General features: G+C 42.6%; 1 long non-coding RNA gene across 4 annotated transcripts in view; it reads left to right on the top strand.

Moving 5' to 3' along the window:
• Positions 1–2442: 2442 nt before the first annotated feature.
• The window catches only part of LOC142361100 (uncharacterized), a 249289-nt gene continuing 227428 nt past the window's right edge, over positions 2443–24303 (top strand). Inside the window, exons 1-2 of one of the 4 annotated variants that reach the window (XR_012763628.1) lie at positions 2443–2749; positions 8591–8662. This is a non-coding gene — a long non-coding RNA (uncharacterized LOC142361100). The remainder of the gene's footprint in view (positions 2750–8590; positions 8663–24303) is intronic. The other 3 variants (XR_012763624.1, XR_012763627.1, XR_012763626.1) reach the window with 3 other exon arrangements.

The raw sequence follows: 24303 nt of genomic DNA, 5'->3' as shown, positions 1-24303 counted from the left end.
ACTGCACATGTTGACATCCAACTTTTTCTGCTCCAGACATATCCCTGTCCCCACCTCCCACTATTCCTCCACCTGCACCAGACACTCAAAGCTCTTCTCTGCCCCTTTCCCACTGTTCATCTTCCCACAGCCCTTCTCATCCTGGTGGGCCGGGGAGGGAGTGGCATACACTGTGTTACTCCCGCTCCTGCCTTGAGCTCAGAGCCAGTTCGAAAGAAAGATCTGTGCATATATTGAGACTGGGCAGTAGAGGAGTTCTGGGCAAGCAAAATCATCTTCTCCCCTCCACTTCTAGAAAAAGTTCTGGGGCAGAAAACCTGGCAGGATGGTAGTCCAGCGCAGAGATGTAATCAGTGTCTTATTTGTCCCACAAACTATTGTTATGGGTTGAGACAGAGAAAGAAATTTGCCAGAGTGATTCTCAGATCCCAAGCTGAGCTTCCAAAGCAAGCAAAATAAAATAAAATGAGCACAATTTATGTGGAAATCAGTAAGATATGATCAGTGTGGAATCTCAAGTGTAATACTAGCGTGAATAGCCAGACTATTGTAGTTACTGAGGTACTGCTGTATATCTGAGCATGTGGATTTTACATTGCTTCTGGAAAATGCTCTTTGTCAACTATGCTATACTTTGTTCATGCTTTGCTGTGTCCTCTGTGTAGTCTGCTTTAGTCTCATGAATGGAATTTTCCTTGATTGCTGCCTGCAGGTGCTGGTAGTATCACATGAAAACAACGTATGGGCAGTGATGCCCACTCCAAGTGTGTTTTATTGGAGTAGAGCTTCATTTGAAACAAGGTTTTAGCCCAAATGAAGGCATGTGGGCCCACAATCTCCAAACTACTAGCTGGCTTTTTCAAGAAGCTTTTCTGCTAGATTCTACAGCATGGTTTTTAGTACATTCAACACCAAGAGCTATTAATTTAATAGGATTGAGATTGTTTCCCATAACACAATGCTCCACTGCTGCCTTGTAAAAAATAATCATGTGGGTTTTTTGTAGGTTATATGCAGTTCTCAGGATTTTGTAAGTTCATTGGAGGATGCCTACAGTTATCAACTAACTTCAGGCTTAATTAGCTTATTAGTTTTGTCTGTAACTCTGCCTGCCCTTTAAAGTTTCAGCTTTTTTCCAAATGTTGCCCAGAGTGTCATTTTATACTTATTTCAATTTTGTGGAAGCTTGGTGATTAATTCTTCTTGGTTTTGAAGCTAGTTTAAATAGCTATGCCTATACAGTACCTAGTTTGCTCTGTATAAAATATTGTACTGGCATCAATGTAAATAGAGCTGAAATGGCTAGCAGGCCACAGCATAATAAATCAGAATGATTAGTCATCCTCCTGGGACACAGATGAGTGAACTCAGGTCAAGACACTTCTGGGAAAACTAGATAGCTGGTAAATGTATTACCTGCTGACTATCAAAGTCCCTGTGCCATACCAGGAAATATCCCTGACTTGGGCAATTTTTCCCTTCCTGCAATGACAGAAGCAAACCAACTGCTGAACAGCTCAGTCTCCTTCCTTCTATTCATTGCTACCAGTTTTGGCAAGCCAAACAAGTTGTTTCTCCATGACATTCTATGTATTTGTGGGCTAACAACAAAGCTTTTTTTTTAGGTGAAATACTATCTGCAGTGTAACATGCAGCCTTTTTTTTCTTCTAGTAGACAAGAGGCAGGGTCTTTTAAAATTTATTTCTTTAATCATGTTTTACTCTCTTTTCAAATGAGGTCCAGACTGTCATTTCAGAATAAAGCAGGAGCATTTTCTTTTACTGCACTACATTCTACCATGATGTGCAGAATTAAAGCCTGTGCTCCCACCTGAGTAAAGATCACACAGTTTGCTCCATTACTGGGAGGTGCGACCAAAAAACCACTCATTCTCATCAATCGCTCTTCCTTTTCGTACTAATAGTTAAGGGGAGACTTGAAATGCCCTTTTGGGGCTGAGCACTGATGCCTCAAGGTAAAGATGTTTCTTAATCTGGGCTGGAAACATCCACAGCTCCTCCTTTTTATTTTGATAGGCAGAGCTGATCAGCAGATCACCAAGGCCCTTTGCCCATTTATTTTGTTTTTATAAGTAACTACTCTCCAAATAAAACATAAACTCCTTCTATCTTAGCCTTTTTCATATCATCTTATTTTAGATGTCTCTAGATATGCCACAAAGAGGGATGGCCTTGGTGATTTGTTCATGACCTCACCAGGGATGAATTTACTAGGGAGTCTCCTTCTCCTTCCCTTCTGTCTGGCTGTGCCTATTAGCACTGCTCAGTACAATGTGTCAGCCAGGAGCTGTTGAACATCATGGCTGGATCCAGGTCTGATCTAATCATTCACCTCTGTCATTCATGCTGCTGAAGCTTTAGGTTGTAACCTCATTCCAATGTGCTCTCTTTATCTTGTGTGTACCTGTGTGTCAGAGGTGTAGTACCTCCAGAGATTTGGGACGAACAGAGCCAGTGGAACTCTCTGGAAAAGTTCCAATGACACCAAGGTCTGCAAACACAGATCTGTTGGGGCTGAAATGTTTGGAATTACATGCATTTTTGCTGAATTGCTGCAGCTTTGCTAAAGAATATAGTCTTGCATCTGGCATATGGCTATCTTGGGGATGTGATCTCAATGCCTCTTGGAGCCTCAGATCTCAGGCTGACTGACAGCAGCCTGCCCTGCATCAGGACACTTTGGGAACTGAGCAGAGGAGCAGCGAGTCTAGGGGATATGCTCTGGAAGGTAGGTTCCTTGCGTTTGGTGCTGTTTCCAGCTTCAGAGCTGTAGGTTTCACAGGTTCCAGATACTCAGCCTCACATGTGTGAGTATATTCTTTGGCAAAGCCCTGTACAGTGCCAGAACAAGGAACCAAACATGTTTCTGTTCCTACAGTGCGTGACCTTCATTGTATGTACTTCTTCAGATTCCACCAGGACAGACATTTATATAAAGAATAATTGTGACTTGGAATTTTACCAGTGAATACATATATTTCAGAACTTGTGTTCTGTGAGCCGTATCAGTCTTAAAGTTTGCTTTTGAATGCAAGGCTCATTTAACTTACAGACACAATATGAGTGATGCACCCATCCTCTCTTACAGTGAAGGAGTTAGGTGCAGCTGAAGACACATATCTGACATTTGTCTTGACCTTTTGCTATTTGAGATGTAGTCCTATATTGTCTTTCATGATACACCTGAGAATTTTGCAATGTGTCGACAACCTGCAGACGTGGAAAAAAATCATCAGATGATTTAGTTAGATCCAGTCTGTACACACCAGTGGTGTTCAGGTAATAAATAACTTTGTGCATATAGATAAAATTATCTACAATGCAATATATTTGTATACCTAGTCCCTCATTGCTGTTTTGGTCACTTATCTGCCTTGGCCAGAACCGCACTTTCTAAACCTATGAAAAACTTGAATTAGTTTCAGCAGAGAAAAAAAGGTTTTGTCACAAAAGGGTTTGATTATTCCGCTCTGGTAGAGATCATAAAAGATTTGATATTGCTGGGTTATAGAAGTGTGATTTCTTAGGTTTTTCTGAGTGATCTTTTTGAAGCTTAATATTTAGAGAGCTTGGCGATGGGCACTTTACAAACCTTAGGGTAAGCTATATGTCCTGTGGCCTATCCAAGGCTCTGTTTCTTAGGCTGGATGGGATTCCAAGCATTCAGAGAGATAAATCGTGTATATGGCTCCTGGGAGATTCAGGTGTTAAACTGATCCTCTTCTGATGATAAAGCTCAGTTAAGTGTCCCTTAAAGATTTTAAAATGCAGGCCTCAGCCCTACAGTATAAGGCACATGGATTCAGTTGCTTCAGCTAAGGACTTACTTGAGAACAGGTGTCCTCTAGCACTTAACACATGGCAGGATTGAACAGATTCTCCCTTACTTTGGTTTCTGTGAAGCTTTTACCTGAGAACAGGGAAAACCGGTGTTAGGGCCATATTGATAATGTTCTCAATGGCATAAAAATCCTAGTGGTCTACAGAAAATGAATCTGACTGGTGCTTTTGTTGACTGAACAGATCAAGTTATCACCTACCATTACTGTTTTTTTCTATTGCTGCAGTTGTGAATGGGACTTTAGAAATATAGGCAATAATGTCAATAATGTCAATGCCACAGAGCGTATGTCTGAAATTGGAATCCTGTCTTAGTCCTGTGGATTTTAATTTGTAACATGCATCTTAACTCTATAAAAAATCCAGGTAGAAGTATGCTTCTGGGTTCACACATCTCTTTTGGACACACTTGCAGACAGAACTGCTCTGTTAGAAGCCCCTGCCACAGAGAACTCTTTGTAGGATTAGGACTGTAAGCAAGCTGTGACAGAAATGCCAGCTGTGACATAGGATTGCATGTCAGTGCTGTGGGAAGATGGTGAAAGAGCCTAGTTCCTGCGCAGCACTTCTCAGTCATAGATTTTGAGGACTTCAGTGTCATTTTACAGTGATATCCCAAGGTTACTCAGCAGATAAGTGACACAGCTGGGAATGCAGTCCAGGTGTCCCGAGCCCCAGCCCACTGCTCCATCCATCCCGCCTCCAACGAAGCAATTTCCTACAGCAAAAAGCTGTAGGAAATGCCCGATTTGCCTGTGTTTCACCCCGGGAATGGAATGCTAGGTCAGCAGTATTTATTTTCTTATCTTGATCCCCCGAATTTTTACTTTTTAAAGAGCTCTCTCTGTGACGGTGCCTCTTGCAAACTCAAAATGTGTTGCTAGTAGAGCTTGGAAAATTTCTTACAAGTTATTGACGCTTGTAAAGTGGTGATTCCCAAACTTTGCTTGTGGAGCTTGGAAAATGGTGGTGGGAGGAACGGATTTCCTGGCAGCCTGTCAGCTGCAGTCCTGTGTGCCACTCCGATCCCACCGATGCCCGCATTTGAGAGTAAAGCCTGGCTGGTCTTCCTCTGCCCTGTGCCGGATCTCACCCCATTGCCCTTGCTCTGAAGTTAATAGGTTTAGAGATACGAACTCACTGTATGTTTCTCAGTCTAGAGCTAAACAGATTGCCGCGCTTAAAAGCCCCACCACCCATTGCTACAAATCTATTAAACATCTCCAGTTAACCATACAACCTCCTGCTTCAGCAGCTGAGCATGTAAATTCCTGTGACCAAATAGCTGCACAGTTAACTGCTTTCACATGTGCTCCCACCGTGCCCATCTCAAAAGGCGAAATCCTAGTTTGGCTTCACCCCGTGGGCAGCCGGCCGGTGACTAGGACACGGCTGTTTTGAGGGTCAAATGGGGCACCCTGGAGCCTTGCTCTTTACAGCTCTCTGGGAGTGGGGCAGAGGGTGAGCGGGCAGAGGCACCCAGGTGACAGTGGGACCTCCACCTTGGCCTCGCCCTGCTCTCCCCCTGGCACTGAGAGGCAGCGGCTGCTGAGGGAGGCCAGACTTGCCACAGATCCTGCTGGAGCTGGGCGATAGGGTTCATGGTGGCTCCCCAGGCATGGCTCGCTGTTCCCTGGGGGCTCCCTCCCACAGCCCCACTACACTTATGCGTGGGGAAACTGCTTTTATTTTTCTACCTCCCAGGCTGGGGAGAGGTTTTTGTTCAAAGTGAAACAATGTGTAACCGGGCAGAAAGCACTGTGGCAGCTCTGACGGGCAAACGGTTCCCTGCGGCTGCTGTGGCCCTGGTGCCCTGAGGCTGTGCTCTGTGTGCGCACCCTGGAGCGTGGCACCGAGGGGCAGTGGGGCCGTGGTGGGTGCCTGGGCGAGCGAGGGGTGCCGGCAGCCGTGCTGTGAGTAACCAGCCACGTTAGAAGCAAAAGGGCCGTGTCCCCCCAAGTCTGGAAGCCGGGGCCGCAGAACCCTCTGTGGAAGGCAGCGGTTAATTTGAAACACAGGCGAAAATCGCAGCGGCGCTGGGAGCGTGTTTGCCTTGGCTGCGCCGAGCCCCACGCTGCAGCACCGAGCAGGCCCCTGGCCGCCGGCCAGGCTGTAATATTTCCTTTCGCTGTTGTTCATAAAGGCATTCAGGAAAACAATTGAGTGCAATGAGGGCCTTCCCGTTCCGGCGGCGTGCGTGCCTGCGGCGAGCAGAGCCCAGGCCATGGGACCCTGCCTGGCCCGGGGGCAGTGGTGGGGCCTGGGGCCTCGCTCGGCCCGCGGCCGGCCTGGTCTGCGCTGAGGGAGCCGCCTTTGGAAGGCTGTTTCTCCCACCCCTCAAGGCACAACGGGATTTCTCCCGGCAAACAAAAGGAAACGTCACAGCCCTATTTCGGTGTGGGGGTTAGGGGCGTGCGGTGTAGAAGGGTTTATTGATGCAAGAGCTGTGGCTTTTCAAAGTGCCCAGATAGCAGGGGCCACACACCCCCAGCACACGCAGCTGCAGCCCCGTGGAGATGATGGCGTGGTTTTCCTCTGTGAGAGGACGAGTGCACTGCGGTGCTACAAGGCACCTTCGTAGCTGGGCCTGCCTGAGAGGCAGTGTTGAATGAATTGCTTTAAAATAAAAAAAGCCACTCACCTCACACTGTTAGTTACATGGGTATAAAGTCTGTGCATGAAGCAGGCCTCAGGCTACCCAAGATGTCAGCTATGCAAAGGAAATCGTATGGAACATAAACTAATAAGGACAGAAATGCTCAAATTACATGCCGTTTGCATTACCTGGGGCATGGCAGCAATAAACGTGAACACAAGGGAACCTTGGCAAGTCTCTTCCTCCTTGTACCAATTGTAATGGAGCCAGCCAGGTGCTGGGAATGCCCCTTCACTGCTCAGGGAAGCTCTGAGACAGCCTGAGACCTTGCAGGATCCTGGCTTTTCGTATCCAGCACTTGCTGAAATGTTAAAGCACCCCCGACTTAGGGACAGCAGCTTGACATCCTTATGTAAATAGGGACAATGCTATCAAGGCCAGGTTTATGCTTGTTAATAGCCCTGGTTCACTGTTGGAGGGTAGTCCTTGGTGCATTTGTGACAGGACAAATGTCAATGTACAGAAAGCACCTGGTGGCCTTGTGCTGATGGATTTAATGGAAACTGAAGTCAGCGAATCCTGGGTGGATGGCAGGATCTAAGAGTCTGATGTTTCACATCTGAGATGGCCAGCTGGTGGTCCAGGAATTGAACCAGGCCACAGCTTGGGTTTATTCTTGGGAATGCTGGCCAGTTCACATGAATGCTTCAAGGGGCTCAGGAGGAGATGTGTCCTGTTCTACCTCTGTTTAAAGACAAGCAAGCTGGGAGCAGGACAGTTTTCATCTACTGTAGTGTAGCCCAAAATGTCCTGTGGTATTCTTGCCTGCTGACTCTTTAGCTGGACACAGAAGTTCTTCTCCCTGCACAAATCAGCCATCTGCATTTTAGATGATGGGAGGAGAGAGGGGGATTGTCTACATCCCAGTCATCCTGTCTCTCCCAGCTAAGGCATTAGCAGCCAAAGCTGTAGCTAGTTAAGCTAAGGCAGAAGGGGACAATCAGTGGTAGGAGGGAACTGTGTAGGGCAATGGACTTTGTGATCACCTGTGTGAAGCTTGTTCAACTAAACTTTTTGGTGTCCCAACTCTACAGAGCATTTTTTATTACAGTGATCTTACGTTACTTTTTTTTTCTAGGTCATTTGGGCCTGGTCTAGACCCATACCTTTCAAAACAAACAAACTTCACAAAGAGAATCAATACCTTAGGTGGCAGAGTTTATCCAATTTAGAGTCTTAGGTGAGCAAGATGAATTGTTTTAATGCGTACGAGTTTGTTGAGGAGAATGCTGCTGGGGAAACACTGAGATTTTTATCCTGGACTTTAGGAGGAGCTGAGGTAGATCTGTCCTGAGGTTCCTTGCAGATCTGAGCTTGTGGGCCAAATCAGGCATAAACATGCTATGGCATGTTCCTGATGCTAGAGTAATTCCATGTGGGCCAGCGCAGGCTCCAGAGGGGTTCATCAGCCTCTGCCAATGTCACGGGGAGAGCTGCCCACCTTCAGCCCAGAGAAGCTGGGCAGCCGGGAAAGAAGCAGTTGCCTGGGCTGGTAGATAACAGCAAAAGCCAGAGTCAGAAACCTTGGCTGCAGCTTGTTGTCTGGCCTATTTCTCGCTCCCCACACTGTAGCGAGTGCCTGCTCTTTTGCTCTAGGGGAGTGACTGCTTGTTGGGTGAAGCCTTGCACATGCTGGTGTGGCACTTTCACTGTTGTTGCAGCTTGAGTGCTTCAGTTTAGGGGTCAGATTTAAAGGTGTTTCCTTGTTCAGGAAGCACAAATGCTAAAACCGTAACTTTGAATCATTAAGTAATGTCTCATCAGAAGCCTGTTAGAATTGTGTTGTGCACAAATTACTGTTGTGAATAGAATAAGCTTTTTCTTTTGGGCTAACGCTCACCTGACGTCTTATGACAGGAATTTGTATCAGAAGAATCATAGCCTTAAGGGCAGGTGCACTGATTATACTGGAGAGCATCCATTTTTCCAGTGTACTTAACAAGGCCTTTGGCATATTGCAGCCTAAATAATTTTTCATTTTTATTTTAATGACATCTGAAAAACACTTGAGCTATTTTGAATTGGGTTTATTTCTAAATGCATTCTAAATGTCTTTTTCTTTTTTACATACAGCCCAGATTCAGCTGATCCTTTTAACATGAATGATTTGTGCGAGACCTTTGGGCTGTTCCCAGAGTCTGCAAAGTGAGTATTGGTCGCTTTTTAATTTAAGGCCAGCAATTGAATTCTACTGTTTTGTGTTTCAAGACTATTCTGACAGGGGAGGGGCTTGGAAATTTACCTGGAAAAGTCATCAACAAATACTCTGAAGAGCACAAGCTGCAATTTTCAGATGCATTTTTCTTCTTCCACTTCAGAGGCAAGTGGCAGCTATATGCTACCTCAAGCAACAAAATTTTACAGTTCTTGTTGCTATTCAGACTGGAGAGGGATGCATCACGTGTTTCTCTTTTGGGCAGAACATTTGTATCTCACGTCTAGCAATACCAACAGGGAGTTTTAAAAAGCAGTCTTCCCTGAGTGCCACCCCTTGTCATATTTGAGGAAACACTAGCAACTGTGTTTCAGTTACAGTGAGTTTGTAATGTTCCTTTATCTCTGTGAAGTCTTGTGTTTTCCTGGAAGTTGTGGCAGCCCATGAAATGGACTTAGTTTTGGAGTTATAAACTCTGAATTAAAATTTTATCACTTCTTGGAGCTTAACAGAGCACTAGGTTTGTGATTTTATTCACAAAGCTATGGATCATTGCAAATTGCTTCCTACTATTTGACAACTTCCTTTTTAGAAATTTCAACACTTCAGCTATCTGCCTTTAGCAGTGTATGATTCTAATCACTGCTATGATTTCATAATCCCCCTTTAATTCAGCAAACATTCCACACTATCAACATATGTGATTTGTATTTTGGGTGAGCACAGCGCAGCAAAATTTTCCTATTGTCAGGCTTTTAGGTTTTGTAGCTGAAAGGTGCATATTGTTAACCAGGGGTAATTTCTCAGATATAGTTTATAATATATGTAACTATTTTGGGTTGTAGAGATGACATTCCCTTCAATGAATGTAAGAAGTAAAGCTGCAGAGTTTAAAGCCAAATTCAGCAGGAAGAAAGAAAATTACTTCCATATATCTTCTGTATGTCATTAAATGGAAAATGAGATAATTCTTCTGTACATCTGAAAACTAAATAAAGAAGTCTATTCTCCTCTCCATTTCTGTGGAAAACGTCAGCTAATTTTTGTGGCAGTTGTGCACATTGATGGGAGAAAAGATGCCTCAAGTAGGATGATACGGTATACATATATTACTAAATAAAATGCTCATTTTAATTAGGATAATCCATCTTTGTTCCAGATATATGTATGCATTCTTCTTGCAGCAAGTATTTCAGTTGTCAGGATGACTTGATACGTTTGTTCTTTGATGTCAAATTCAGTTGCATCACTGTGGAATGGTTGCTACAGAAACCACAGCTGAGTTTTTAAATGCATTGAGTTCACTCCTTTTTACTTAGAGAAGCTGGATTTGATTTCTTTCCTGTAAGGGAGTTCATAGTAGAATGGGTGAAACCTCTAAAACTGCAGCAAGAAGTGTGGCAAAAACACCCAGATAGTGAGATCACAGACAATAAGGAAAAAGGCAATTTAAAGTCCGACAAACTAAGCCTATCTCTTGATAAAATGCTCCCTGTTGTAATTGAAACCAAAGCTAAATTAGATCAATACCAAAATATTAAAATGTGCCAAACCTGTTTTCTGTAGGCTTTGCTATAATTGGATTCTGATGCGAGAGATAGCTTAAGTAGGCAAAGTCTGTTGACTCAAGAACATGATTATTCATAGAAAAAGAGTTTCCTGCTAAGGTATACAGACTTTTATCCGGTGTTTCTTGAAGAATTAATACATTTCTATCCTTCCCTTCCAAGCTGATGCATTTGAAGTCCGTATCTTGCCTACAGTAAATCTCTTTCTTGCTTAACAAGAAACTATTTCACTGTATAAGCGAGGCATATTGACAACAGACGACTCAGCTTTATTCAATCAGAAGAATGCTGGCCTGGTTTCAGGTTTCTGGGATACAGGCACAAATGGACATGCCCGAAGTAGAATCCATTTGTTTTCCCATGAATGCACCTAGTAGGAGGTCAAATAAAAATAAATATTTTGGCTGTTCAGAACAAGATAGATTACTGGAGTATTTGTGATTTAGGCTGGAAATGTGATTAGAACAACCAGAGGTAGCATCAGAAATACGTTCTGTTGAGAGTGAAAAAAAAGCATTGCTTTTTCTCTCGCTGTGTTTTAAAATGTGGTTATTCCTTGTCTTCACTAATCAGATTTCTGAGAATAACTACATATATCTTAATGCCCTTCATCTTGTTGTAGAAGTTGTTCTGTTCAGGAATTAAGGAAAAATAGCCATTTGTGTAGCCTGTTAGGATTTTTTTTAATGTAGGTATAACTTATGCAAAGGAGTATTTTATGGACTTCCTCTGATGGTAAGAATAAATCAGTTTAGATCCATTATACCAAGGGCCCCAGATTCTCTGTGGAGTTCCACCAAACAATGCAATAAATTGTGCAAGGGCAATTTGTCCCTAATGTTGTCGGCTATTTGATTTTGTTGAGGTTTTGCCGGTATTATTTAGATATTCACTGTAATTTATACTGCAGTGTAAAAAACCCTGCATATTTGCCTGCGGGGGAGTGAGTGCTCACTGAAACAATCCTTTGAACATAACAAAAATGAAATCCCCAGGTAATAAAAGAAATCCCTGGCTTTTATGAATAATGTATTTGTGGAACAGGGGGAGAGAAAGTGCTTTTTAGATTTATTTCCCCTTCTGCCCCCCACTCAACCTGTTGGCAGAAATAAAGTCTAGGCGGAGAATGGGTTCCTACATCATGAATGTGTTCTCAGGCTTTTTTGTAAGGTCCTGGCCTAAATGCTGCAACACAACCAGACACTAAATAATGGTAGTGCTGGTTTGTTTGTTTGTTTGTTTGTTTTTAAAGTCTGTGGGTGTCTTCCCCTGTGTATTGACCATCTGGTTGTGGGTTAGACTGTTTGGGATATGCCTGGCATGCTGAAAAGCAACACAAAATTGCAAAGTGGTTGGAGGCCCACTGACGATGGTTTGTTTGGGGTCCTCAGTGAGCTTTGACAGAGAGCAGGTGTTGTGATGATAAATTCGGATGGGGTTGAGGATTTCTCTCTTCAGCTGGTAAATGTGTGGGAAATGCTGGAGGCGCACTGTAAAAATAAATGGTACTTACTCAGGAGATACTGAAGTGGAAACACTTTTGTGTCACAGTCTCAATGGAAAAGCTGTTTGAGGATTTTAATGGATGTCACCCCATAGCAGCAGCTTGGGTTCAGCATAGGAGGATCCAGACTCAGAGCTGAATTACGGCTGTTGAGCCTAAGTGAGACTTAAAAGTGGAGTTTCAGTACGGTTCCCATGAGCAAGTGTCCCAGTCATGAAAACTGCCACAATACCTATTGCTGTACCCTTGTTTTTTGGCAGTGCAAAGCCTGTGCTCCACAGCCATTGCAGAAATCCCATACCTTCTCCGTCATTTTGTGAAGTGACTTGGACAAGCTATTGGTTTGCAGTTCGCTCTCTCACTGAGATAATTGCTTTGTAGGGTGGAAGAAAAGAAAAAAAGCTGACAGTTTCCAAACTGAGGATACTGGAAGAAATTTCCGTAGTGTGTGTGAGGTGTGTACATCAGGCAGTAGAGAATCGGGTCTCTCAGGGTTCAAGTTCTAGGAGTCTCAGCGGATGTGGCGCTCTTACAGCCAGTTAAACTTTGAATAATCCTTTCAGGAATAAAATATATTTTCTGTGACTATGATGGTGCCAAATCATTTTAAGTTGCCAAAAAGCTGCTTTGGAAGGACTTGAGGAAACCACAGCTGGGAATTGTGTCACAGATATAAAATGAGATTTATTTACTCTTCTACATCCAAGACTGAAATAATAAGGAAGATAGGAACAGATGAAAGAAACATTTGCTTTTTACAGATTTTCTTTCTTTCTTTTTTAAAATTTTAATTTACTTTACTTTTTATAGAGTTTCTGTAGCAAATCTGTGTTTTCAACAGGGACTTAATGCTCTTCTCACTGAGGTCATTGGCAAAATGAGTACTAGGAATGAGTCTAGTGATGCATTTTATGTTTTGGGGGTAGGGAGGAGAGTGCATATGCTTCACAACTCAGCAGCAGCTTGAGGATTTCAGAGCACTCTGTTCAGTTTGCAGACCCTGTTTCCAGGCCCCTGTTCACTGGTGCTCTTCTCTGCATGCTTGTTCTTCCTGTGGACCCTACTTATCTTGTTGCCCAGTATCAGAATTCAAGTGGTGCCCAGGAACTGACTTACGCTTCCACAAATAATGAATTTATCACTATGATTTTTAAACGCTATAAAACGCTTATGTGTTTTGTGGGTTGCAAGGATCCTTGCTTGTGCTAAGAGTGTTTGTGGGCTGCCTGTATTTCAGCCTTCTCTCTTGGACAGTGCTTTGAAACTGTAGCCATATGGAAAACTTGCAGGCTTTGCTTGGATATATACACAATATAGACCCACTCCTGTGGTTCTGTCTCCATGGATTCCAATTTTTTTCAGTGTAAATTAAAAAGAAACAGAACTGTAGATGACAATTTTTCATAAGTCTTCATTTTTTGGTGTTACTTGTATTTGCATAACTGACCAAATTATGGAGTGAGGAATATATGGTATGCTGTCTGCTGCTTTTCCTTGTCTAATTTACTGAGAGATACAGTAGCAAGAAATCTCTCTTCTATCCTGGTGCAGGCAGGAACTTTCATAGATCAGAGATGATAAGGAATATTGTGATAATGGGAATCTGAAAATACAATACAGCTGAGCACATGTGTGTGCACGTACATCCTATCTCATTGTACTCCTTTTTCTAAAAGTATTAGGCCAATAAATTGTGTTCTGTTAATATGAATTATTTATTACAATACTCTTTCTTTGCACCAATTGAAACATATTAGAAAGCAATGAATTTTTTTCTCAAATGAGCGCCCACTAAAAAATGGCACTTAATTTATTTTTGAGTAACTGATTTAAGCATTGGACAGGTACCTACTTTATAAGCAGCAACTGGCAGAGGAGAAAAAAATGAGGCAGAGCAGAGACATGCAGAAATTGCTAATTATTATAGGTTCCGCCCCACTAGAAAAGGAATATAGAGAGCAGTTTTCTACTGGAATGGAATGTAGAGACAGCAGTAGCGTAGTAAAGGAACTGGAATATGAGGAAGGGTATTTTAAACAGTGAAGACCTTTTTAAGGACTCCTTAAGAAGCAGTAGAGTTCTTGAAGCGTTCATCATGGAGTCCTTTGCAGGATCGAGGCCTTAGGACTGTATAGTTTCAGACAGTGAGTTTGGGATTTGAAGAACACATTTATTACCAAAAGGCTTGCCTATTAGAAAATGTCTAAATTTAGCAAATTTGAGAGAAAAGAGCCAAAATTAGGCAGAGGAAGACTAGCATGATTGAAATGAAATGACCTAGTTCGCCTTGTATCTTCACAACCCATTCGGATGTTTATGGTTGGATTTGTGTGAGCAAATGTCTAATCCCTGAGGCAATCAGTTCTGTAACTGCTGTGTAAGATGCGCTTACCACCATTTCAGTAAAGTTCCCTCTGCTTCTGCTGAGGGTGATTTTGTCCTGTTTTATGGACAGCTATTCCAACAGTTCTGAATGAGCTTATTGGGTATGTAGGTGGTGTTATGAACACTTGTGTTGAACATTTTTGAGAAAGAAATATTTCACTGGCAGGGTAGCAATGTTTCCACATTACCATGCTGCAGACTGATATGTGCGAAAGGCTGGGCCATCCAGTCCATCTCCCTGGAACGAATGTGCCTTTACTCCAGTTCAGCTGATCCTCTCACATGGCAAAGGTGTGTATATAGCCTCAACATTAAAAAAGCGAATTAATCTGTGGTTTTAGCTCATACTGTATATGCCTCATCTTTAGGCACTGCAGTCTTTGGGAGTCCTACTGAGTATTTCCGCTGAGTGTAACTGGTTCAGCCTTTCCTCGGGTTTTGCACAACTGTAGCTTTGAGTGAAATTGAGTTGCCTCAGTGTTATTATGAGGTGGATTAATCACTTGCTGTCAAATTTTTTCAACCAAATATTTGGTCTTAGAATATTTATTGTTTTTTTAAGCACCTGGTGCTCGTGGACAGTTTGGGGCTTCTCTTTCATGTTTTAGCTTTGGAAAGCAGAACATTAGAAGAACAGCGACTAAATTATTGTGATGTTCTACTGCGAAAAAGGGCCAGGTTTTGTTGTTGTTTGCAATCCCTGCCTTATACCCACTGCAAATGTTAAGAGATGCCTCATATTCTCTTTGAGGGAGATGAGGGTTAAATGAGACTTGAACGGTGTTATTACTACTTTGGCAATCTCTGTAGACCCAGTTTGATGACTTGCTATTTATCACATGCTTGCAGCAGAGGTGTTTAGCTCTTTTTTTAAGCCACATAATAGATTTTCTCGTTGTGATTTTGTAAATTGATTTTTCAATAAAGTTCTGAACTTTATTGTATTCATGACTTTACTAGATGCCAAAGAGAGCTATCTTCAAAATTGAGGCTTGAGATGTCAAATACCAACAAATTCCTTGCTGGACCTAATACATCTCCTGACAGAGTACTCCATGTTCCTATTCCTTATGGTACTGAGTTAAAAGATCTTGGATAAGTAACTTGTCTGCTGTTCTCACATCTTAAATTAACTCCTTGTTAGTATAATCAGCAGCAGCTTCTCCTGTAGTTTGGATCCTTTTCTTGCTACCACCTATCGTTGGCTACTGCAGGACTTAAAACTTCCTCAGAAAATGCTTGTTTCTGTGGTGCTTGTTTCCTCTAACTGAACAGATCTGTGAATAATCCAATGAATACTGTATGCCGTAAGTGGCCTTTTTCTTGGGTTGGTGATAGGAATCAGTTGCCTTCCCTTGCTTCTCACTTGCTTTTCTAGTCTTTGAATCCTTCAGACTTAGTACAGTTACAGCATGTTAGGTGTTTTATATTTTAGTATCTCCTGAAAAAGAATAGCCTTCTAGTTCTGTTGTACTAGTTGTTGGTGTCCTAGGAAATGTTGGAAGAGACACTCAGACTCAGATACTGAAGTAGATTTCCTACTAAAAAGAAGCTGATTTTCTTGTTCAGTACTGTTGATACTTGTGGAAGAGATATTATTGATGTTTTGAAATACTATGTAACAGATCTCTTTCATATATGCAAAAAGTGTGAAAAATAAAAAGAAAACCCACTGTACCCAAGACTAAATACTTGACATTTTTTACTTTTCAGAATAAAATAAATTTTGTTGCTAAGAAAGCATGCCAAAAAAGACTTTGAAACTACCAACTTCCACTCTTTATTTGATGTATCTGTATTATCAGTCAGTGTTTTTTGGCAATTTTTAGAAAAAAGACATTTGCATCTACACTAGCAATTTCATGTGATGCTTCAGCTGAGTATGTCTTAAATGGTGAACTAATAAAGTGGTTTAAAATGGAAATGGAAATTATGTCTTTAAAGAAAATTATAGTGATTATCTCTAATACTTTAGTAAGTTAAATAAATATTTGCTTAGGGAAATATGTACGGGATGGAAGAATTTTCTAAACAGTTTCAGACGTACCTGTCTGCCTTGCAACACATTCAGGGGCTTGGATTGTTTCTTACAGCGTAGAATATTCAGCCTTGCCCAGAGGACCGAAACAGGTTAATGTCCCAAAAGATAACATTGTCCAGGAATGAGTAACAGTCCTCCTGATGGTCTGAAGAGAGACTGACTTGGAGGGTGAAAAAAATGGTAGAAGAATTGCCATTTCTAAGCTCTGGAAGCTTGGTTATTCTAGAATTACTTGCGAAGGAAATTCTGTTATTTAAAAACAATGAAATCCCAATGGAGCTTAATTTGACATTTTGTAAATCAACTGTACAACTGTGTTTATGAAAACACAGAGACATGCAATGCTCTGATGTTCTTTTATTTAGTAAGGGTAAGAGTTCATGGCTAGCAGTTTTCAGGGGTTTTCCTCTACAGCCATAGAGTCTGTTTGAGGGATAGGAAAATATGTAGAAAAGACTGCAAGACTCTTCAAAAAAATCCAATCAAACATGTTGTTTGTTCATTATAAAAACAGAAACTGCACACTGCTCCTCCTGTAGCCTTTCTTCCTCACTATCTCTGGAGGTGCTATCTTCAGTTTGCAGTAGCAGCTTCTATCAAGGTCTGTGTTGGTGTAAAGTCTGTGCGGAATAGCAGTTCTCAGTGGCCAAAGGGTACCTTCAACCCCACTTGCTGGCATGTAGCTAGTATGACATTGAAATGGGGCAGCCAGGAAAACGGTGAAGGATCACAAGGGGTGGGATGTGTCAGTTCTGAAACTGCAGTTTACAGCACATTTTCTCTGAGGGAATATGCCAGAAGCGTGGAGGCCTTTGCCCTAGGGGAGATGCTGTTCCCCACCTCTGTACTGCTGACAAGGAGGTGTTCTCACTGTTCTCATGCCGCAATGATATCGTGCCTTTTCACTGGAAGCTGTGCTGAAGCATTGGTGATTTTTTTTTGGCTTTCTTTGCAAAACTTAAGTGACTTGCATAATTTTGTCTGAAGTAAAATCCTGGTTGTAAGTGGTCACCATGGCCTGAGGAGACCTCTTGACTGAGAGGACCATTAGGGCAGAACCACAACCAGCAATCATGCTCTTTCAAGTGTTCTAAAGTTGCGTTGATCTGCCTGTTTGTCTTTCAGGGAAAGAGAGTATGACAGCTTGTCTGACATATGACAGCCCAATAAGAGGTTATCCAGTGTCCCAAGTGAATAAAACTGTGTCCAGATTAACACAGGCGTGTTTTAGATAGAAAAGTTGTAGATGGAGAAACATTTTCCTTCGTGTGGTAGCAAAAGTCAAAAGGTACGTAATCTGAAAGAAGCAGTCCTGCGCCTGGTGTAGCTACTGGGACAGGGAGGCCCAGAGCTTGGGTACTCTGGAATACAAAAGGAGCAGTGCTGTCTGTCAGGGATGAGAGAGACTTCTGGATGGAGGAGCAGGGAGACAACAGAAACATTGTGGTGGTAAATAAAGGTGCAGATCGGTAGGAAAGGGATTCTGAAAGTGTCCAGTGTAGGAGGGTTCAGGAGAAGCATATAAATGAGCAGAGAAAGAAATCACAATACAATGAGGAAGAGGTGCATGCACAACTGTTTGCTTGGTTATAACTTCCGCACATACCTTCGATCATTCATCTTTGTTTCTTTGAATTAAAAACTGTATGTGGCCTGATCGCTGGCCTGTTCTGCAACTTTTTCTTGCAAGTGAGGGAGAAATGACAGATGTGACTGCAGCATGCTGTGGAAATATTTCATCTTCCTAAGTGCTAGCTAACTCCAGTGCTGGAAGCAAGCTTTCCACAAGAGTTTGTAGATCACCCCAGTAAAATGTATTTAGCAGGCAGGTTGTTAGCATTTTGCAACCTTTGTAGGGCTTCATGCTGCTGCGATCAGCCTACTAAACTATGTGGCTTGGACTTGACTATGTAACAGTCATGGCCTTTGCAGAAGTATCTTGAATGGAATGTCTTGTCCAGAGCCAGCTTTTATGTGAGGACTTGCTGTGGCAGTGAGTGAAGAAGTCGAGGAGCAGAGGAGTCAGACTTCCAAAAATATCTCTGGGGTTGAACAGATTTCAAGGAATCTTCTTGGCCAACATTGACATATTGTGGCAACCCTGAGTCTAGAGTAGGGACATTCTCATTCTCTGTTTTGGTACAACATCTAGCACCAAGAGCTTTGTGTTTGCTTGAGCCTTGAGCATCAGCTTAAGAAACATCGTAATGATTTGTAGCTTAATGTTCAGTGGTGCCCGTTCAAGGCTGCCACCTGTTTATTGAGTAACGGTGGTGGGTGTGTTGGTCGACACGCGCCCAGTCTGGGCAGCGGGATGAGAGGATGGAACAGTCCCTTCCCCTGCCACCCCCGAGCAGGCTCAAGTGTAGAAAGAATCCGTGGGGAAGTCTGCAGTGGCCGCGGGGAACGAGGACCCAGGCGGACACGCAGCCACGGGAGGTGCCTGGCTGGACGGGTGCGCTTCAGCACCCTGGCCAACGCCCCGCCCCGCCCGCCGCCTGCGCGCACCTCCGCCGGGCGGGGCCGGGGCGCGGTCCGGCGCGCGGGGCGTTCCCGGCGCGGGCGGGGGGGCGTGGCCGCGGGGGGGAGGGGGGGAGATGCCCATCTTCTCCGTGTTCCTTCCCCCTTGGCTCCGTGAGGGTAGAGCCTAGTGATGCTTATACCTGGTAGAACTCCGCGGAGACGTATATGCAAGAGAGAAGATCAGCTGATCACGGGCACGCGGGATTTAGGATAAATACTGAGCCTGCTCAGCCAAGCGGGAAACAACCGGCTCATGAGCAGCGCGCAGCACGCCGATTGCAGGAGAGCTGCAAAATCCTGGTTGTGGAAAACCTGTGTAATTCCAAATAAATAGGGAGACTAGTGAAGTCCCGTGCTCTTGCAGAACCCAGGTTCTACAGAGAATTTGGATCTGAGGTATTCCACTTACTTCTGCATCTGATTAACCTATCTGCTCTTGCTCACTCTCCCCCCATTGCGCAGCTGCTAATGTGGCTCCCAGCTCCCAGAAGAGTGCACAAAGGGCACTTCTTGTTTTGTACACTCAGCTTTTCAGACTTGTGCTTTACAACACGAACACCTGCGTATATGCGAGTGCTGGCCTCTCTCTCCTGCAGGCACAGATGTCACGCTCGGCAAGTGCACTTGCTGAGCTTGTGCTGCAGAATAGCATGGAACCAAACGAAGGCGGCTTTTGGAAAGCTTGATGTAAGAGTTTCTCCCCGCAGCTCTGACACGCCTTGGAAAGTGGATGGAGTTTTTCACTTTATTACTGAGGGCCCATTGCACCCAACTAGTTGAAATCAGTGGCAGTTTTTTGCTGGACTTACCAGACTGGATGTCTCTCTTCCTCCCATCTCTCTCTTCAGTGTCCCTCTAATTGAGGGGAGATAGCCAAGGTCCTGCGTGTAATGTAATGTGAGTGCCTGTTGCAGCTACTCTTGTTTGCCAACATTGTGTCTATTCACCACCTTCCAGAACTCGGTGAAACAGATAACAGAAGGGTGCTCCTAAACTTCCAGGACATGTCTTCTTCCTAGTGGGAGTGCAAGGAAAGTTGTTGCTCTTCTGAGAGTGTCACTTATCTGCCCGTTAGAAATAGGAGGTGTATATTTCTCAGACCTCTGCTTTTCTGAGAAAGTTGTGTGAAATTGGCCAATGGCTTCAGAAGTTACTGGAGGAGAGGGAATTTATAATCAGACACAGATAAGCTGTCTTTATGTGACTGTGCAAGCTTTATTTCTTTAGAAAACCATGTTAAATATATGGATAAAGTTGCAGTAATATTAAGGTTAGAGTTCATGCTGGCCTGTATTTCTCTCATTTTTTCTAGCATGACAGTGTTAGTCAGCCTGGAGCTTTTTGAAACTTTGTATTCCATACGCAGAAATTTTTCAAACCTAGCTTCTCTCTCTTCCCTGGTTTTTCCTTGCTAAGCTTAATCATTAGGTGGGAAAAGTGAACACTTTAAAAATAGAGGAGCCTGCGTGAATATGTTGCTGGCTAGATTTTTTTTTTTTTTGTGAAAAACTTCATATTGGCAGAACTTTCTGATTCATTATGGTCTTAAAACAGCATTAAAGTGTTCTGGTTAGATAGATTTCTTCATGGCTTGCCAGGAGTCCCAGTCGCCATGGCAATGTTACTTGAGAAAGGAAACATGCTCTACATCTGGGAGCAGGGCTGTGTCCTGGATCAAGCACGGTCAGGGAGAGCGTTAACTGTGTTCTCTCTTATTTTTTCATTTAAACCCAGTCTGTTGGACTATAAGGTGGCTATAAGGACTATAAAGACTTGAGCATAAGGGAAAGAGATGGAAGTATTTCAAAGGGGAGCAAAAACCACTGCCTGACATCTGTGGATTTTGTTTGCAAGATTGGAAATAGTTAGAATCAATTCCCAGCTTTTTGTTTGCCACAGCGTATCAAATAGGTACAGAGGGATGAATGATGAGGTGCCTATCTGGTCACGGTTCCCCCCTCAGGTTCAGTGTATATGGGAAAAGGCAATCCCTTTGTGTGAAGTGTAACCTTTAGCAGGCTTTGGCCTTGTATATTGAATAATGGGATGACAGCACATGTGGCAGGAGACATTCAGGCTTATTTGCTCCTACAAATGAAACAGCTCAAACAGCGGAAAAAAAAAAAAAAGGCTTAACAGAATTAGCTAAAAAAAATGTGTCAGACAAAATTGTGCTTTGAATGCATTATAAGAGCTTACTGTTTTGCAGTGAGAAAAGACAGTCAGGTGTTGATAGCATGTGGGAGGCAAGAGCTGTTATTAGTGAGTGGGAAGAAACACATCGAGTGTGGTGTGGGAGTAGGGCAGATGGGAATGAATCTAGAGGCTCTTTTGGAATTACTCATATTCTGAATCATCTTCTTACAAACTTACTCTCAAAGCCTCCAGTGCAGAACACCATCATCCTCCAAGGTCCCACAATATTGCCGTGCTGAGCATGGCATTGAGAGGGATGTTGAGTCAGCTCTGTGTGCGATAGTGGTATGAGATGTTCAGTGAGGAGTCTGAGTAACTACTTCAGCCAAGTAGGTTGTGACTACAGTATGCAGGTGGGATGCATATCCATTAATTGAAACCCTCTGTGGGGTGCAAAAATGGTAGTACATCGTTATTAAGGTAGTTAGGAGTGTCCATGCAGAGCCATTAATGGAACAATTTCCACACTCATCCACTTTTGAATACAATGGCTTTGCTGTCAAGAGCCTAGCTGTGCACAATACTTGGTGGGAGCCATAAAAGCATGTCTGAATGGCCTAAGATGTGCCTGGAAATGTACAGTGAGAGAGCTCTTCCTTGGATGTTACATACGTGCTGTGGGCTCTGCCTGGTGGCATATGGTGATGGTGTTGTAAATCTGGTGCTGGCTCTGGCCCTGCAGACCGTGGTTTTGCCTACACCATCTTCTGAGAGGCTCTGCCAGCTGTCTGTCCAGGCTCCGGAGAGCTCCAAAATGAAGGAGGCAACAACAGATGGACTCAATCCAGCAAGTTTGGTACTGGAGATGTAGGCGTACCCAGACTTACACAAACGTGAGCATGTCACAGTTTGGGAGTGAGAGCCCCGTGAAAGGGGACAGAGCTGCCAAACAAAGGCCTTGTGCCTCCCACCATTTGGTGACAATGTGACAGCTCAGCGGCTTGGAAAAACCAGAAGCAATGGGACTTCTCCAGGACTCCCTGACCTCTGGGGCCATGCTGGGTGTTTGCACACTGAAGGCTTCTGATGGTTTATCACTGAGGCATAGGGTCCTGGCTTGTGGTGAGGATCTCTTGCATTGCCTCTCTGGCAGTATCTTTTACCAATCGCCACCTTAACCTGCCACCACACAATAGGAATGTTTCAGAAGGAAACTTGTTTAGAGACAGGTCTGTAGACCAAATTTATGTCTTTCACCAAGTATACTGTGCTTTTTATGCTCAGCTACGTCTTAAAACACATTTGCAATCTGGAGAAAACAGTAGAAGCTTGATCTTTTCCTGGCCTCTTCAGCAAGAGCACAAATAGTTGCTGGGTTAATGCCTGACTTCTCCACTACATTTAGGGCTGCACTGGGCCAGCTACAGAGTCTCTCTTTAGATATTAAAGGTAGGCACATTCTTGGGGAATAGAAAATACCGACAGAAGCAGATTGATAGAAAGCTTAACACAATGAAGCCTGTTCTCCAGGCTTGTCACAAATCCATTAACTTCTTCACTAATGGATTCTAATTCTGAACTTTTTTGATCATGTTCTAAAAGAAAAGAATATATAATTTTACCAGATTGTTGCTTGCAACTAAACACTTTCCTGTTTGTTGCTTTTATGTGTTACTGAATGTGCTTGTAGCTATATTTTTACTTCTGCTGCTTTTGACTACTAATCCAGTTTGCCCCCAAAGGACTAAAGAAGATTTATTTCACAAATTTACACTTGAACTTCCTAGCACAAAGCGGTGGTTTTGCTCTCAGATTTCAGGAGTGGTGATGAAAGGTATTTCCCACAACGCTTGTGAAATTTAAATGAAAATGAGTCTCTGCATTAAATTTTTATTGCACCTTATATGTAGTATTAGATTTATTGAATGTTCTTTCTGAGGCTTATTAGGTGGGATTGTTTGGTATTTCCTGACCTTTGTCATGAATTTGACTCAGATATACACATTTGTGTAGTGTTTATCTATATACATGGATGGGTAGGAAGCTAGCTAAATATTAATGTATTTATAGTTTGTTTCTGGGAAATTGTTGTCCTAATTGATTAGTAATGGAAAAAAAAAAGAAAAAAAATGATAACAGGAAAATATATTTTCATTTCCAAACTATCAGGTGGTTGAAAAGTGGGGACAGGAGAGAGGAGGCAGAAAGGAAGGAAGGAAGCAGGGAATCTGTGAACAGTCATACCAAAGAGGTAAAAACGCACATCTTAAAAAAAAAAAAAGTAGAAGCTGTAGATTCCTTCTGTGTTTTTCTGAAGCCCTGGAACAATTTAAAATATGAAAAACTTAGGCTAATTGAGAGCATTATATTGATTGGCCCCAATTTTCTTTCCTTCTTTGTTTTCAATCCAGCCTCCCTCATTATAATCCCTTAAAATAAATAAATAAAAACTCCCTCTCTATAAATATCTGAAAGACTCATTCTTATATAATAGCCCTTTCTTGCAGCAAAATTTATCATTATAAAAATCCTGTAGTAGTTTTGCTGGCAGAATCACAGCCAATCAGAGCTATTACAATAATGGAACATTTCATGGTTTTGGAAATTAAATGTGTAACCATGGCACTGAAATGTCTCTTAAATCATATTTGGAGATGTATTTTTCATCAAATGATTTGCACATTATCTCATTCCATCTGAATTTTATTTTCATCAGAACTACACCACCGTTTTTTTCCTTTTTTGTTTCTGCAGCAATTTTGCAATAGAACTTCCCATCTGCTTTCACTTTTGTAAGTTTGATCATATTTGTTCAAGAAGTAGATCTAAACCTTATTTTATCATGAGGCATAATTTAACAGCTGACTAATGGTCAAACTGTAAATTATGCTGTAAATAACTAGCATGCTAAGTTGCAGAAGTGAGTTATACTGTTATCAAAATTAGCAGCTGTACTGGTTTCAATACATAAGAAAGTGGCTAATACAGTCAATGTTCCAAGACCTGGGATCAGCTCCGGTCATGTGAATCCTCAGGAGTTTTACCTGCTGAAGAAACATGGGACCCAGGCATTTTTGAATAAGAAAGGTTAGAAATCTGCAGGTATTTGTTCTCCATATATGTACCGAGTCTTTCCTGAGCTGTTTGCATGCACCTGGGAGCTGGTTTTGGTGTGAACTAACACGCAATCTCATATTTGCTAAGAACCGTATCTATCTTCTGTTTAGGGGAACTTCATAAAGTTTTGTTAGGAGAGGTCTCTGAATGATTGAATGGAAAGATAAAATAGAAACTGGAAATCACAGAGAAAATAAAAATATGCAGAGAAGATAAAAATATATCTGTGGTATGACCACAGACTGCATTCTAACTTGTAGAGCTCAGATGGAACGTCTTTCCATTGGAGAGAAGAGTGTCAGTAAAATCAGTGTTCGCAAAGCTTTCACATGAATATATAGCTTTGAACAAAATGTT

The sequence above is a fragment of the Opisthocomus hoazin genome, chromosome 4 (genome assembly GCF_030867145.1).
Source record: "Opisthocomus hoazin isolate bOpiHoa1 chromosome 4, bOpiHoa1.hap1, whole genome shotgun sequence".
Lineage (NCBI taxonomy): Eukaryota > Metazoa > Chordata > Aves > Opisthocomiformes > Opisthocomidae > Opisthocomus > Opisthocomus hoazin.
This window is presented reverse-complemented; position numbering and strand designations above follow the sequence as displayed.